Source organism: Canis aureus, chromosome 6 (assembly GCF_053574225.1).
Source record: "Canis aureus isolate CA01 chromosome 6, VMU_Caureus_v.1.0, whole genome shotgun sequence".
In the NCBI taxonomy this organism is placed as follows: domain Eukaryota; kingdom Metazoa; phylum Chordata; class Mammalia; order Carnivora; family Canidae; genus Canis; species Canis aureus.
Window position 1 is genome coordinate 55,348,652 of NC_135616.1, and position 17,882 is coordinate 55,366,533.

The window sequence follows — 17,882 nt, forward strand, 5'->3', positions numbered from 1 at the left end:
TCCCACATTGCCTAATTGGTTACTCTTTTTATTTAGGATTTTCTTTGTTTTATTTTTTAATTGAGATAAAATTGACATACAACATTATGTTTGTTTCAGGTGTACAACATAATAATTTGATGTACATTGCCAAATGATCACAATAACTGTAGTCAATAACTATTACCACATGTAGTTAATTTTTTGTGTGTGATGAGAACTTTTTTAAAGTTTTTATTTAAATTCCATTTAGTTAACATAATTGTAATATTGGTTACAGGTGTACAATATGGTAAATCAACACTTCCATATAACACCCCGTGCTCATCACAAAAAGTGCACTCCTTCAATTCCTCCCATCAATTTCACTCATCCCCCCACCCGCCTCCCCTCTGGTATCATCAGTTTGTTCTCTGTAGTTAAGAGTCTGTTTCTTGGTTGCCTTCTCTTTCCCTTTGCTCTTTGTTTTTCTTAAATTCCACATATGAGTAAAATCATATAATATTTGTCTTTCTCTGATTGACTTTCTTTTCATAAGAATTTTTAAGATCTATTCCTTCAGCAACTTCCATACAACACAGAATTATTAACTATAGTCACCATGCCATACATTATGTCCCAGGACTTATTCATTTTATAACTGGAAGTTTGTACCTTTTGACCACCTTCACTCATTTCACCCAAACTGCAATTGTTTTATCTCTGGCAACCATCAATCTGTTCTCTGTATTTATGAGCTCAGAGAGGTTTCTTATTCTATATATAAGTAAGATTATATGGTATTTGTCTTTGTCTGACTTATCTTACCTGGCATAACACTGTCAAGGTCCATTTATGTTATTGTAAGTGGCAGGATTTCATTCTTTTTTATCGTTTTTTATGGAATATGGCTTTACTATTCCATTGTGTGTGTATGTATATAATATTATATTATATATATTACATTTTCTTTATTCATCCATCAATGGACACTTAGGGTACTTCCATGTCTTAGCTATTGTACATAATGCCGCAATGAACGTGGAGGTTCAGATATTTTCGAATAACTGGTTTTGTTTCCTTTGAAAAAATACCCTAAAGTGGAATAACTGGATTATATGGTAATTCTATTTTCAATTTTTTGAGGAGCTTCCATACTTTTTTCTACAGCGGCTGAACCAATTTACATTTCCACCAACAGTGCAAAGGGTTCCTTTTTCTCCACAACCTCACCAACACTTGTCATTTCCTATCTTTTTTGGTAATGGCGATTTTAACAGATGTGAGGTGATATCTCATTGTGATTTTGACTTGCATTTTCCTAATTATTCATGATGTTGAGCACCTGCTCATGTACCTCTTGGCCACCTATATGTCTTCCTTAGAAAAATGTCTATTCAGATCATCTACCCAACAACTCTACTGAGTTGTATTATTTCTTTATATATTTTGGATATTAATTCCTTATTAGATATATGATTTGCAAATATTTTCTCCCATTAGGTAGATTGCCTTTTCATTTTGTTAATGGTTACCTTTAATTTGTTAATGGTTGCCTTTTAATTTGATATAGTCCCACTTGTTTGTTTTTGGTTCTGTTGCTTTTGCTTTTGGTGTCAAATTGAAAAAAAAAGTCAAGCACCAAGACCAACACTTGTTATCTTTTGTCATGCCACTATAATAGGTATGAAAGGATACCTCACTGTGATTTTTTTTCCCCTTAAGCTTCTGTTTTAATGAGTCTCAAATTCTGTGACAGATTTTTGGTCAAGTTGTTTCTATTATAAAGTACTGATTTTAAAAACTAATAACTTAAAACTCACACACACACACACACACACACACACACACACAGAGGTCCACAAAACATTCTCTTTTCCTTCTGAAGGTTTCATGATGCATTATTATCATTAACCATAATTTTACTATTAAACTTAAATGGCCAGTTGACACAAAGAGTTCTGAGACTGTTCTTCCACCACTGATTAAGACTGATTAAGACTGGGGTGGCAGGTATTGGGGATAATATTTATTTAGCCTTCTAAACTTTCAGACCTGGTGACCATGCCAGCTCCCCCTGCCTTCTTGTCCACTGCATTGATGACACCCATAGCAACTGTCTCATATCACAAACAGCAAAATAGCTCTCAATACAGATAGGTTTGCCAGGAGCTATGTCAATGATGGCAGCATCACCAGATTTCAAGAACTTGGAGACATCTTCCAACTTTTTTCCAGAACCAGGATCAATCTTCTTCATCAGCTCATCAAACTTGCAAGCAATGTGAGATGTGTGACAATCTGGCACAGCTGCATGTCCAGCACTGATTTGGCCTAGATGGTTCAGGACAATCAAGATAATCACTTGAGCCATGAAGCCAGCCACTTGTATTGGTAGGTCATTTTTGCTGTCACCAGCCACATTGCATAACAAACATCTTTGACATATACATACTTGACATTGAAGTCTGCATTGTTCCCAGGAAACCTCATTCAAAGTTTCATGATGCATTTCAACAAACTTTATTTCAGATGCAACATTAACTGGAGCAAAGGTGACCACCATGCCAGATTTTAGAACACCAGTCTGTGCTCAGCCCATAAGGACAGTACCAACACCACCACTTTTGTAGACATCTTGGAGGGGCAAATGCAAGGGCTTGTCAACTGGGCAAGTTGTTAGCAGAATGCAATCCAGAACTTCCAGGACATGGTTCCATTGGCATTACCATCTTTACAGGTGACTTTCCATCCCTTGAACCAAAGCGTGTTAGCACTTGGCTCCAGCATGTTGTAACCATTCCAATAAAAAATTGGCACAAATGCTACTGTGTCAGAGTTGTAGCCAATTTTCTTAATGTAGGTGCTGACTTCCTTAACGAGTTCCTTATTTCTCTTCTGGCTCTAGCATGGTTTATTGGAATCCATTTTGTTAACACCAACAATTAATTGTTTCTCCTTGTGATTTTGATTTGCATTTTCCTGGTGGTTAGTGATGTTGAGCATTTTGTCATATATCTGTTGGCAATTTGTAGGTCTTCTTTGAAGAAATATCTAGTAAGTTATTCTGCCCATTTTTAAATTGTTCTTTTTTTCTTTTGAGTTGTAGAGTTCTTCATAGTTTTTGAATAGTAACTGCTTATCATATACATGATATGCAAATATTTTCTACTATTCTATAGGTTGCCTTTTCATTTTGCTGATTGTTTCTTTTGCTATGCAGAAGGTTTTTGGTTTGATGTAGTCCCACTCATTTACTTTGTGTTTGTTTGTGCTTTTGATGTCAAAGAAAGAAAATGTTGCCAAGGTCAGTGTCAAAGAGATTTTTATATTTTCTTCTAAGAGTTTATCATTTCAGGTTATACTTAAGCTTTTAGCCCATTTTGAGTTAATTTTTGTGGGTGTTATTAGAATCTGATTTCATTCTTCTGTGTATGGTTATCGAGTTTCCCGGTACCATTTATTAAAGAAACTGTTCTTTCTCCATTGCATATTCTTGGCTCCTTTGTTGTAAATTGACCATATATGTGTGGGTTTATTTCTGGGCTCTCCATTTTGTTCCACTGAATAGAACCTACATGCCTGCTTTTGTGCCAATACCATACTGTTTCGATTACTATGACTTTGTAGTACAGTTTGAAACTGGAAGTGTAATAGCTTTAGCTTTGTGTGTTTTTTTTTTTCTCAGAATTGCTTTGGTTAATTGGAGTCTTGTGACTCCATACACATTTAGACGGCCATCATTTAAAAAGACAAGAGATAACAAGTATTGATGAGAACATGGAATATTTATGCACTATTTGAGGAAATGTGAATTAATGCAGCCACTATGGAAAATAGTATGGAGATTCCTCAAAAAAATTAAAAATAAAATTCCCATATGATCCAGAAATCCCACTTCTGAGAATTTATGTGAAAGAAATGAAAATACTAACTCAAAAAATATCTGCACTCCCATGTTCTTTGCTGCAATATTCACAATAGCCAAGACATGAAAACAACCTAAGTGTTCATCAGTGGGTGAATGGATGAAGAAAATGAGGTATATATACAATGGAATACTATTCAGCCACTTAAAAAAAAAAAAAGAAGAAGAAAATCCTGCCATTTGTAACAACATGTATAGAATTTCAGGGTGTCATGCTATGTGAAATAATTTAAAGAAAGATAAATACTGTAGGATCTCATTTATATGTGGAATCTAAAAACATCAAACTCAGGGTCCCTGGGTGGCTCAGTCAGTTAAGCATCTGCCTTCTGCCCAGGTCATGATCTCAGGGTTTGGGGATTGAGCCTGGAGTGGGGGGCTCCCTGCTCAGCAGGAGAGTCTGCTGCTTGCTTTCCCTCTGCCCCTCCCCCACCCCTGCTTGTGCTCTTTCTCTCTTGCTCACTCTCTCAAATAAATAAAATCATTTAAAAAATTAAAAAATAAAATAAATAAATATAAAAACATTGAACTTAGAAACAGAATAGGATGGTGATTACTAGGCGGTACGGGTGGGGAAAACAGGGAGATGTGGTCAAAGGGAACAACTTTCAGTTATAAGATGATAAGTTCTGAGGATCTAACATATAGCATGGGGATTATAGCTAATTATACTGTCTTATACACTTGAAAGTCATTAGGAGAGTAAATCTTAAATGTTCTCATTACAAAAAGAATGGTCATTAGATGATGTGATGGAAGTATTAGCTAACACAAGGGTGGTAATCATTTTGCAAAACATAAGTGTATCAAATCAACATAATGCTCTATGTCAATTATATCTCAATAAAGTTAAAAAATAAAGCCAATCATAATGATTGTCAGGTTGCTTTGCCTATGTGACTTTGAGACAATACTGGCAGAGAATATGACCAAATAGCTTATACAGAGATTAAAATTGAACCATAATTTTGGGTTGTTTAAATAATATGAATTGCTTAAAATGCAAATATTTGTGAAAAGCTTTTGTAATTCTCAAAATTTAAGTCATGAAAGAACATTTTTTGGTAATTAAAGAGCAGACGTTCCTAATGACTAAGAGGAAATAGACAAAATTAGCTATATGTACTCATACTGAAATAGAAAAAGATTACATATGAGAAGAATCTTCCTAAAGGTATATTTATCACTGACCAAGTATTAAAAGCTTGTAATTCACTATTTAAAGAAATCTTTATTTTATAGTAATTCGTAATTTACAGAAAAGTTGCAAGAGTAAACAGAGTTCTCTTCACCCAGGGAAATTTCTTGCCCCACTATTAATATATCTATGGTCCATTTGTTAAAATTAAGAACATGAGTACAATAATATTAACTAAAGGCTTTATTCAGGTTTCACTCAAAAATTTTGAAGGCAGGTTCTCAAAGAGATATTTGTACACGTATGTTCACAGCAGCATTATTGACCATACCTAAGTTGTGAGAGCAACCAAAGTGCCTATCCGTGTATGAAGTGATAAAATGTAGTATATACTTATAACATATTATTATTCAGCTTTTAAAAGGAAGAAATTCTGATATAGTCTACAACATGGATGAATCTTGAAGACATTTTATTATGTGGAAAAACCTAGTACTACATAATTCCACTTATATGAGATACTTAGAGTAGTCAAAATAATAGACAAAGTAGAAGGGTGGTTACCAGGGACTGAAGGAGGGATGGAAAGAACAGTTATTTTTTAATGGGCATAGAGTTTCAGTTTTACAAGATGAAAAGAATTATGGAAATGGATAATGGTGATAGCTGCACAACAACATGAATGTTTTTAATACTACTAAATGGTACACTTAAAAAGGGTTAAGGCGGTAAATTTTATTTTACGTGTATTTTACCACAATTTTAAAAATTGAATAGAGAGAAAAGACAACCATTTATCTTCCAGTTTTTGGGAGTGATATGCTTTGGAGTTGGACATAGCAAAATTCTAATGACTGCATGATCTTGGATACGTGGCTGAACTCCTCTGAGTCTCAGTTTCATCTCAGTAAAGTGAAGAAAACAATAGTACCTTTTTCATGTGACTCAGGAAAAGATTAAATTAGGTAAGGCACATAAAATTCTTGGCACACTGCACAGTACATAATAAGCTCCCAATAAATACTAGACATCAGGGCACCTGGGAGGCTCAGTTAGCTAAGTATCAGACTCTTGATTTCCAATCGGATCATGATCTTAGGGTCATGGGATAGACCCCCCAGTAGGGCTCCATGCTCAGCCCTGTGTCTGTTTAAGATTCTCTCTCATCCTCTCCCTTTGCCCCTCCCCCTGTTCATGCAAGTGCCCTCTCTAAATAAATAAAATCTTTTTTAAAAAAACTAAACATAATTAGCTATATATTACTTTTCCTTTCTAAAGTAGAGATAGTAGCATTGATATCAAAACTTTGATGCACTTGTTTCACAGAAATCCTCAATTACTTTCTTTTTACCTTCCAGAAAGATCAGAAAAGACTCTTTAAAGGTGTACATTTATATATGCATATGCATGTATGCATGTTTGTATGGATGTAAGTTTGGATGTATTTTGACTCCTGATTCATGTGCATGATATAGAATTCAAATAGTTTATACAGAAGCAATTCTGAAAGTATAGTCCAGGGAACCTCTCGGGGTCCCTGAGATCCTTTTCATAGGTCTGTGAGATGAAAACTACTTTCATAATAATATTAATATGTTGCTTGCCTTTCTCACTCTGATTATCTCTCAAGTATACAGGGGTGTTCTCCAGATGTTCTATGATGTGTCATGTCATGAATACTGAATACAGCAGCAAATATAAGAATTCAGATGTCTCTTAAGCCAGATGGTAAAAAAGATTTGCAAAAATAAAAGGCAAATCACGCTATTCTTCTCACTAAATTTTGTTTTAGAATATACAGTTATTTTCATTTAACAATAGTTTATGTTAACACATAATAGGTTAACACAATTGGGGTTTTTTTCAAGATTTATTTATTTGAGAGAGAGTGTGTGTGTGCAGTGGGGGAGGGGCAGAGAGCGAGGGAGAGAGAATCTCAAGCAGACTGAGCTGAGCATGGAGCCCAGCTCATTCTCATGACTCTGAAATCAAGATCTGAGCCGAAATCAAGTGTTGGATGCTTGACTGACTGAGCCACCCAGGCGCCCCCGCCCCCGCCTTGTTATTTTTAAGTGAATTATTAAATAAGTATTTTTGAGATTCATTTTAATGTCTAGTACGGTAAATATTGATAGACATATTACTCACATAAACAAAAATTCTTTGGGAACTTAAGCATTAATTTTTAACACCCAAAGGGGTGCTAAGTCTAAAAAAGTTTGAGAACTACTGATATACAGTGAGAAATAAGTCTCTCTCTCATATGCATCCGTCCCTCTGAGCACACAGTTCCCTTCATGAGAGGCAGCCTCTGTTACCAGTTTCCTGGTACCATATTGCATGCATATTTTTGTATTACATACTATTTTTATTTTTACAAATGGTAATATACTATGCATATTGGGAATCCTGAAATAAGAAAAAGTGAAGTTATTATTTCACCACACTTTCCAACTTTCCTTCTAGGAGTGCCCTTGGAAGCATGTTGTGTTTTCTCTTCCAGATATTACTGACCCATTCAAGGACACCCACTTTTCTTTGGATCACTTAACAATGACAGGCTACGAGAAATCTGTATCATGTTTATGACTACCAGAAAATTTCCATTGTTAATTTTTTGACATCGCCTTGTCTTTAAGCTAATAAGATAGTTCTAAATATATTAGAGTGCTAATTCATTTTCTTCTCTTTGCAAGCATATTAAAGCTCCTAAGCAGACATAACTATGATTATAATGTAACCCAAAGAGATTATGAATCTAGCCAAAGAAGGAATCCCTCTTTACCTTTGATGCATTCACCATTTTTTCTGCATTTCTTACTGATATTCACTTGAACTTCTTCTAATCTGCAACTAAAATCCTTCCACGGAATTTCAAATGTCAATTACTATAATTGTCCTAGAAGTTCTATCTGATTCTTTTTTCAAATACCTAATATCTTCTATTTGTAAGGTTTTGTTTCTCTATTATGATTTTTATTCCCTCACTGATTTATTTATTCACTCGAACATATTTAAAGACTTAAATAACTACAGTATCTGAAGATCCTGAGGATTAATTCTGCAGTTTGTTTTATAAGGGCCTCGACTGAGGGTATGCTTTTCTAGATGTTGCACTTGCCTCTCCCAGGTGTCGAAGGATGCACTTTCATGATAAATTGTTGGTTTGAATGTTTATGAGAACATGTGGACAATACAAATTTGAACCCCTAGACCATGTGAGAATAGTCTTATATTTGCCATTCATCAGGAAACACTTTTTTCAGTGACTGGCCAAAAGTAGTCTTCTAGTCCACCTTGTTCATCATTGTTGCTGCCAATTTAGGTCTCTGCTTTATGCACACATACAGCAATTTCACTTCCAGTGGCCTTAAAACCTGTCTCCCATCCTTGTGAGGCCATTAAAAACCAAACATATTGGTATTGAGACCTACGAACCCTTCCAATTTTTCACTTTATTCTCAAGTTTTGGCCGTGCACTTTTCCCTTCTTTCTTACAAATTCAGCTATGCACTGAAAAAGATCCCCATTGTAATCTGTCTAGTACTTTTCAGTATTTTGCATTGGAAGAGGTAACAGACTATCTAGTCTGCCATATTGTTAGAAACAGAAGTCCTCATTGTTGTTTATTGTTCAAGTTTAGGTCACCTAAAGACAAAACCAAATTTATCCTCCAAATTACTTCTCTTCTCAAACCTAACTCACTTCATTTCTTCAACTTCGTAAAAGAATGGAAAGCAGAATTCCTTGCTGATGTTATTATTACCAACATAATTTAGACATTCTTCTGTTATAAGAAACTATAAATTATAGAACTGGTCATGTCTTCCCCATACTTTGCTTACTAAGGAGTACACAAACAGCAGACATGTTAAAAATCTACAGTTAAGGGGCGTCTGGGTGGTTCAGTCAGTTGAGCATCTGCCTTTGGCTTGGGTCATGATCCCAGAGTCTGGGAGTCAGGCCCTACATCAGGCTCTCCCTCAGCAAGGAGTCTGCTTCTCCCTCTGCCACTCACCCTGCTCATGTTCTCCCTCTCTCCCTCTCTCTCTCTCTCTCATAAGTAAATAAATAAATAAATAAATAAATAGTTTAAAAAATATATTTAATACTTATTTTATCAGCCTTCCAGGTAGTTTAGCCATAAGAGGATTCTTGCTCTAGCCCTTCTATGCAGCACCTGGTCTCATGGGCTCCTTTTCCTCTCTCTGTTGACGCATCTCCAGCTTCAGCTTCAAATTTCTCTCTCCCTCTCTCCATAGCACACACCAGATTGGCTCTCTCTCTGGTTCCTTTCCTAAATGAAGATATACCAACTTGTCAAAATGTCTGACACATCTAAGTCTTTTCCACTAGCATATCCCATCTTCCTTAGAAAGAAAAAAAAGAAAACAATGTGTCCCATATCATCTCAGCCTTATATACCCATAACTGCTTCCTACCTACTTAAATCTCTTTGGGGGGGTCTTAGACCAAGATTGAACCTCTCAGATGACCCTGTTCCTACTTGGATTCATCACCTTCCCTTCCCACCACTACAGAAATCCACAGTTTTATCTCCCTCTCCCCCACATTTCTGATAATTCCTTCTCCTCAGACTATGTCAGTCTAACCAATACCACACTGACTCAGCCAGACAGTTTAAATAAACCTAAAAAGAATGAGGATGATTAGCAATTACTATGAAATATTTGTAGTAATCAGTGGCCTAACACTCAGAGATGTCTAAGTCTAGTTTGCAGGGCCTGGTGCCTCCAAGAACAAAAATTGAGAGGTTTTGAGTGACTTTTATTACAAAAATACAATAAAAGCAGGACTTTACAAATATTTTACATAGGCCAAAGTGTTCTAACACCAGGACCTTGAAATTTCATAACTTTACCCAAATGGGCCTATAGCCATTTGTCTAAAAGTACTCCCCAAATCTTTGGGAAATGTTGGCTACAAACCCTGAGTTAACACTAATTTCTGGGGCCTATACTACCACTTTAAGATAGGCCAATCTGAGCAAGGGTGTATGGGAATCAGGTGATAAATGCAATCCAACGTCACCTCACAGCAATCCCCAGGAAGTTCACATATCCTTAATTATTTCTCTAATTTAAAAGAATAAAATGTAAATGTTATCATGGCATATACCCTCACTGGCCCTGCCCTGCAGAATAAGAACTATCATTGTAGAAAAAATCCTGAGATCTTGAGGCAGCTCTTCCTCCTAAGCCAAACAGAACAAGGGTGGCAACTCTAGCATCAAGTTGCACAGGATATAATGCCTATTCTTCTTCCCACTTCATCCCCTATGTTAGCCAATACTAAAGATTCATGCAATCCAGGGAATAAGAACAGGTTTCCATATTTGTAACCCATTACAGCTGACATTATAGCCATGACTTTCCTAATGGGATAGATTCATAAAGCCCCTGGAGTTCTACCTATACCCCTGTTCATTTGGGTTTTTTTTTCCTTTGTCCTTGCCTATGCTGACAGATCCTAGAGAACAGGTTACAGGATGTAGCAAACACCTTAAATGTTCCTCTAAAATGTCATCATAGGAAACTTAAGTAATAAATCCTGAGCAACCAGGATGCCCATGCACTGATTACTGAAGAAATTATTTATCTAGTGCACATAAAACACAAGACAGTGGAAAAAGAGCCAGTTTTGGAGTCAGAAGGCCTGGGCTCTATTATCAACTCCATGGCTAACTTGTTTACCCTGTGGGTCTCAATTTTCTCATCTTTCAAATAAAGATAATATTTATCTCATAAGATTAAGTATTAAATATTTTACATTAAGGCATTTCCAAACTTGAACAAATTAATAAACACAGTATTGTTCTTGCATAACCAATCAAGTTTCACTATGTCATTTTCTAGAAAGAAACTCAGAAAGGGAAAGGAAACAACTTGTAGACGTCATTACTACTCTCCGAAGCAACTGTCTGCATTACAGTATTATTTTTACAATTAGAAATAATAGGTATAAATTATATTATGCTGCCTGGCATTCATCAATGAGTAATTAATATCTATCATTATTTTTAGTATTTTATTTATTCATGAGAGACACAGAGAGAGGCAGAGGCACAGGCAGGGGGAGAAGCAGGCTTCCTGTAGGGAGCCTGATGCGGGCTCAATCCCAGGACCCCAGGATCACGACATGAGGCAAAGGCAGATGCTCAACCACTGAGCCACCCAAGTGCCTCTATTTGCCTCATTATTAAGTCCCAAGAGCCTATTCTTCATTTATTGTTTCTCACTGAATACACATTGATTGAGAGATATGCTAAAATATTTAGATAAGTTCTTGGAGTAGGAAGAAAAAATATCTTTCATAAGAAACTTATTCTACAGCTTTTTTTTTTTTTACAGCTTTTTTAAGAAGCAAAGAAATCAGACTTTCCTCAGATCAGACAAGCAATCTAATAAAAGCCCATCTATAATTGCTAAATCAGACAGTTTGGATGGAAACGAATTTGGGCAAAATTCAGAGGAAAACTCTTATATTTAATATAATATTTAATAACTATACCTTGTATAACTTTTAACTATAAACACACGTCACTTAAAAATTTATGAAATCCACTAAATCTGCTTAAAGAAATTTCACTCAAATTATAACCATTGAAAGCAAGCATAAGCCCATAAATGTTGGTGTTTCTCTCCAGCAGTCAGGCCATCTTACTTCTCTGGCCCAGAGCACGGAAGGAGGAGGATAACTGGATGTGGGAGGTTACCCGGATATGGGAGGATACCTGGATGTGGGAGGATACCTGGATAATGAACCCCTTGTGAGAGCTAAATGTAAGAAGGGGGTCCAGCAGCTAACATCCACAGAAAGGCTCAGCCTGCCTCCTGTGTCTGTTCCCGAAAAATTTATTCCAAATTCCAAATTCCCATTCCCTAACTCACTGCCAGAAACCTGGAAGTCATTACTGCTCTGTCACCACCACACAACATTGTACATCATCTCCCGAATTCAGGATGTCATCTGTCCTTCTGACTCATCTTCCCTGCTTTCCAACTGCCCCTACCTCTGACTTTGCTGCTACTGGGCCCTTTGTCACCTCCAGCCTCTCACTGTCTAAAATTACAAATCTGATCCATTCTCTCCCAGGATAGAGTCCAAATCTCCAGCAGAGCACACATGCTGATTTCTTGGCTCCGAGATTCTTCTGCACTGTGGTTGACAGTGTGACAGAAGAAAAGGATTGAGGATAACATTTCTTGAGAACCCACCCAAAGAAGACAGTTTAAATGTACAGAAAAGCTATATACCACAGCATTTTCCCACAGAACGATGTTTTCCATAACTCATATACAATTGAGAATATCTGTATATTATTTACCTTAGTAATCCATTCAGAAGTGTGGTTCCTCCCTAATTCCACCACTGAAACAAAATCTAGCACTTACCATTAGCTGAGACATGTGAAAAACATCTGCATTTTCATCCTTTTGTGTCACAAGCATCCCAAAGGGAACAATTTGTCAACGTAATTCTTTCTTCATATGATATTTTTGCATATTTTCCAGGAGTATTTCCTGAGAAAGAATGAAATTTAATTTTATGCCATTTTTCCTTTGACATTTCTACTTTAGCAGGAAGCATATGCTTTTCCCCCATGGTATGTAATATCTTTTGACATTACAGGCAAGAAACTTCAAAATGACTTCTAAAAACATATGAGTGAGATTGGTGAAATGTTGTAAAATACTGACCTGAGGCAGACATCACTGAAATGGTTGTTTTATGTTTCTGTTTTCAAAGCTCTTGCTAATCAAGCTGGCCTCATGCTAGTATTAGTTTATCACTGAAGGTATACTATATGTGTAGGCAAGTCCTCCTAATGTGGCAGGAGAGATTTATTAAAAATAAATCCATTTTTCAAAAAATGTTGGTAATGTCATATTTTATGGTCAACTGTTTGTCAGACCTGATTAGATCATACTTATTTTTGTCTTATAATGTCGCTGATAAAAAGCTTGCGCTAGGTAGAGCTCTCTGTCATCTTCTGACTATTCCTTTGCACTTGCCTTGTTAATGTTGTCTTGATAATCCATGACTTCTTTAGAAGGATATTTTTAACTATTTGTCTCAAATTCTAAGCTTAATTTCCTGTGCTCAGATATTTTATATGGGGGTGGGAGTGGGGAGGATTTGTCAGTGTCTTTTATCCTAGATCAAAGATGCATTCCTAGGTTATTCTTCCCATACATCTACCGAAGGTACACGACATCTACAAACCTGCAAGGTTGGAATGATTAATATGTGTGCTTCCTACAGGCTGATCTGCTGCAGGACTCTGGAAAAGCCACTTACTATTAATTGGCCTTCTGCTTTTTTGCAAGAGAATTTTTCAAATGACCTGCCCAAATCAGAGCAGAACTTCCATATTCCATATTGTTCCTGTCATGGGCCAGCTGGTGTGCATATCCAAACAAAGCCCAGTCAGAGTTAAAATTTTAAGATTTAAAAGCTTCCTTTATTCCAACACCTGACCTAATTATGCAATGCTCTGGCTTATTCTTCATGACAAAGTGTTTCTCACTTTCATCAGTCAGAGGGAATATGTTAAACCAACTGGAAATGTGATATAATCTCAATTTTCCCTAGAGAGATTTTCCTGCCACAAAGTTATCATAAAGTTTTATAAAAGAAGCTCTTTGCTCACCCAATACGTAGCTTAGGCACTTGGCAGGGTGAGTCCTGGCCGGAGATCCATACAGATAAAAAAGTGGCCAGGGACTCTCAAACTTTAGCATGCCTCAAAATCACATGGAGTGTCATTCCAACATAGATTTTCAGACTCCACACCCAGAATTCCAAATTCAATAAGTTTGAGGTGAGGCCCAAGAGTTTGCATTCTAACAAGCATTGGGTGATGCTGATGCTGCTGGTTCATAAACCACACTTTGAGAACTGCCCTGGACTAAGATAAAGGATAAAGTATTGCTCTGCATAATCTGCCCAACTTTTTGCCCTGGAAATGCCATCTCTTATCTGGCAGCCAAACACTACTGCTAGCCTTTAGAACTCATCAAAGCTCATGAATGAATTTTTATGCTCCAGGATCTTCATATAATATTTAGCAACATAAAAAAAGTTTGAAAATGTGAATGTCTGAGATCTTTCCCAGAATTCCCTGATTTGTAGGACAATTCACCTCCCCATGCTTTATACGAACACAAGGAACAAAGCCCAATCAGTTCCACATTGACATTTTCTGGCAGACTGACACATATAGTGGTTAAGATTTAAAATGGTACCAAACAAGTTCAAGTACTGAGTATTCTTTCAACGGTTTTGGGTTTTGTTTGTTTGGTGCCTGATTCTGAAGGGGAAAACAAAATGAGTAAGACATGGTCCCTGTACAAAGGACACCTGAGAATTTACTGGAAGAAATAAGCTGCATAAAAATAGGTTTGGTGCAGGACAGAGTGCAGACCAGGGACAGAGCACTAGACTTGGAAGCAAAAGACCCCATGTCTATCGAAGCTTTGCTGCTGACTAATTGTGTGATGGTGGGGCAAGTCCCTTAGCCTGTGTGTCACGACAAACTCTAGAATCCATATTTTATAACTATGCAGACCATAAATATGATACCTCTGAGCCCATAATTCTCCAAGACAGCTCTGTCCCTGAAAGCTAAGCTGCAAGGATGACAGCTAATCCTGGGACAGATAAAGCTCGGATATCGAGATCCCCTATATTCAGGAGAGCTTTACTCTGCTATAGTGATTGCCTACCAAAAGTCAGCGCAGCAGCCCACTGCAAAGAGGAAAGTTGCATCTACAGCCAGCTGGTACTAAAAAAGAACTATTTTTTGAGAATTTACCACTTACCAGGCACTATTTTTAGCTAAATACATTATTCACTTAATCTACACAACAACCCTGTGAGGAGTTGCCAAAATCTGCCTTGAACGCTTTTCCTCAGACACCCACACGGCTCACTTCCTCACCCGTTGCAAGTACCACCTTTTTAATGAGGTTCTACCCTGATTGCTCTCTTTGAAATAGTTTTTTTTTTTTTAAGATTTTATTTATTTATTTATTTATTTATTTATTTATTTATTTATTTATGAGACACACAGAGAGAGAGAGAGAGAGAGAGAGAGGCAGAGACACAGGCAGAAGGAAAAGTAGGCTCCATGCAGGGAACCCGACATGGGACTCGATCCCGGGACTCCAGGATCGCGCCCTGGGCGGAAGGCAGGCGCTTAACCACTGAGCCACGCACGGATACCCTCCCTTTGGGATTGTAACATCCTCCTCCCCTCCAAAAATCTCCATTCCCTTTACCCTACTCTACTTTTTTTCCCATAACATTTGATCACCTTCTAATATATTAAATACAATGTACTTAGGTTTACTGTCTTCCCCTTTGTTAAACATAAGTTTTCTGAGGGCAAGGTGTTGGTTTGCAACCCAGAGAATTCTCTGGGTAAGAATCAAACCTGGCCCCCATGCAAGGAGGGCAAGCAGAACAAAGAAAGAGGCCACTCAAGACTGGTAGGTGGCAGGTTTAACAAGCATGAGAGCTTACATACAGACTGGTCTTGGGTGACAACATGATGAGTAGATAGATCTTCATACCCATCTGCCAGAATCTTAAAAGTTTATATAGGGCCCTTAACAGGACTGAGTCACATATACAGTCCAAATGGTCTCAACAACACATGACTTTCTTTTTTAAAACAACACATTACTTTTTTTTTTTTTAACACATTACTTTTTTAAGGTTGTGTCCTTGAAACAGCTCCAGTCATGATAATGGTCCTCAGAAAAGTACATGGGACAGGGAAGGACTAAGGTCAGCGGGCAGTTATGCCCTCTTGATGACCTCCTCCAACACAGGGATCTCTGTTTTGTTCATGATGCGTCTCAAGGACCTCACATTCATGACGGCAAACTTTTCTGTACAGTTTCAGATGGCAAGATGGCAAATATTTCTGGCTTTGGGAGCCATATAATCTCTGTCACAACTGAACTCTGCCCTTCATTATTCAAAAGCAGCCACAGATAATACACAAGTACATGAGTGTAGCTGAGTTGCATAAAACTTCACTTACAGCTGTTGAAACTCAAATTTAATATAATCTTCACATATCATAGAATATTCTTCTTTCTATTTTTTTCAACCACTTAAAATGTTTTTTTAAAAATTCTTACTTTACAGGCCATAAAAAACAGGGAGTAGCTGGCTGTGATCTAGAACATAGTAAAGGTTTGAATAGAAGATTTTATGCCAAAATACTTGAGTGTACTTGAAAGTGTTATTTTAAGTACATTGAACATTCCTTATATAATCATGTTTATGTTATTATTGTGTTTGTCAAGTGCTTTACATAGCATAGAGGAAAATTTAACTTTAGCCACTTTCTGAATTATGACTCATTTGAGTTAGTTCAATTGGAATAAGAAAAATGGTAGATGGTAAACAATTCTGGCCCCAAATAGCTCATCCATCTCACATGGTATGACATCAATAAAACCAAGCTTTCAACATGAGCCTTAGATTTGATTTAATTATTGCTTAAAAAGCAACTGACAGAACTAGGAATTAAGCCAGTTATGACAATGTGTATATTTTTTGACAGTGACTCATACTGAGAAAAGATGAAGTTGTCTCATGTCAGCGGTACAGAAAAGGCTGCATGGAGTGAGGACGTGTATTGCTCAACCTGGAGAATGACCTCAGCACATTCCAGACCTGCAAGCCCCATGAATGAGAGTGCTCTCCCAGGGAGGTACAGTCAGTTATGTTCCCACACCGGCTGGTTAGTTCAGGACTTTGTTCTTATAGATACACTCTATTCTCCTAAGACTAAAGTAGATATTCTGCAATCCCATACTGATGCACAGAAGGAGCAGAGCCACGTGGATTATAGGTAATCAGTAAATATTTGAATTAACGGATAAATATATAGCTTTGAACTACTGGAGGAAAACAAACACCATCCTGGTAAGCAGGCCATCAAAAAATATGATTTTTCTTCTACTCTATTCTTGTCTGCCATGGGAAAAACAAGAAATATAAGCCCCAATGCTTGGCCACTTATGCATTCATTTATTTCACATTTATCAAGCATATACTATGTTCCAGAAACCCTACAAGGAAATGGACCTACAAAACTAACCAAGAAGCAAGGCTTCATTGCAGCTTTCTATGGGGCCTTGATACTTCCCCTCCTCCACAAAAATTAATTTGGGTCATGATGGGCTGTGAGATGGCATCTGTCAGAAGGGTCATTCAGGTAGTCAAGTCACATACTCCATTAATAAGTTTCCCTGATGGGCAGCCCTCTCAGATCCCATCCTTCCTTGAGAGCTTTGTAGTCTATCATTCAATAAACTTAAAAAATAAACAAATAAAAGGTTCTCTGACATAAGAGACAATCCTAAACCCAATGTATCAGAAGTTTTGAGATCAATGGGACTACCACCTCACTCTTCTTCAATTTCACAGCATTCTGATTGGAGTAAATCACCAGATTGGCTGATGCATCAGGGGCTGCCAGACACTGCAGAAATAATAAGAACAGCACCTCAGGACAGAAAAACAGAAGGGAACTTGTGTCTCAAGAAAAAATTGAATTTATCCAACGTGGAGGTCCAGAATTATTACTGACACTGTGGCTGCTGTTTGTCTTCAGACAAAAAAAATAGTCTTTAAAATAAATGTCTTCCAAAATGGCACATGAGACATTATACATTAAACAACATGAATAAATATTCTGTTAAAAAATGAAATATAGAAAATTTAGATGGACACTTGTATCTCCTAATATATATATTATCCACAAGCCTATCTACTTGCTATATACTTATTAAAGTATACATTACTCTTGATTAT

General features: G+C 36.9%; 2 pseudogenes; one reads left to right on the plus strand and one right to left on the minus strand.

Annotated features, from left to right (window-relative positions):
- Positions 1-1,991: 1,991 nt before the first annotated feature.
- On the minus strand, positions 1,992-2,907 carry LOC144316557 (elongation factor 1-alpha 1 pseudogene; annotated as a pseudogene).
- Positions 2,908-17,241: 14,334 nt separating this feature from the next.
- Positions 17,242-17,695, plus strand: LOC144316558 (alpha-ketoglutarate dehydrogenase component 4 pseudogene; annotated as a pseudogene).
- Positions 17,696-17,882: the final 187 nt, after the last annotated feature.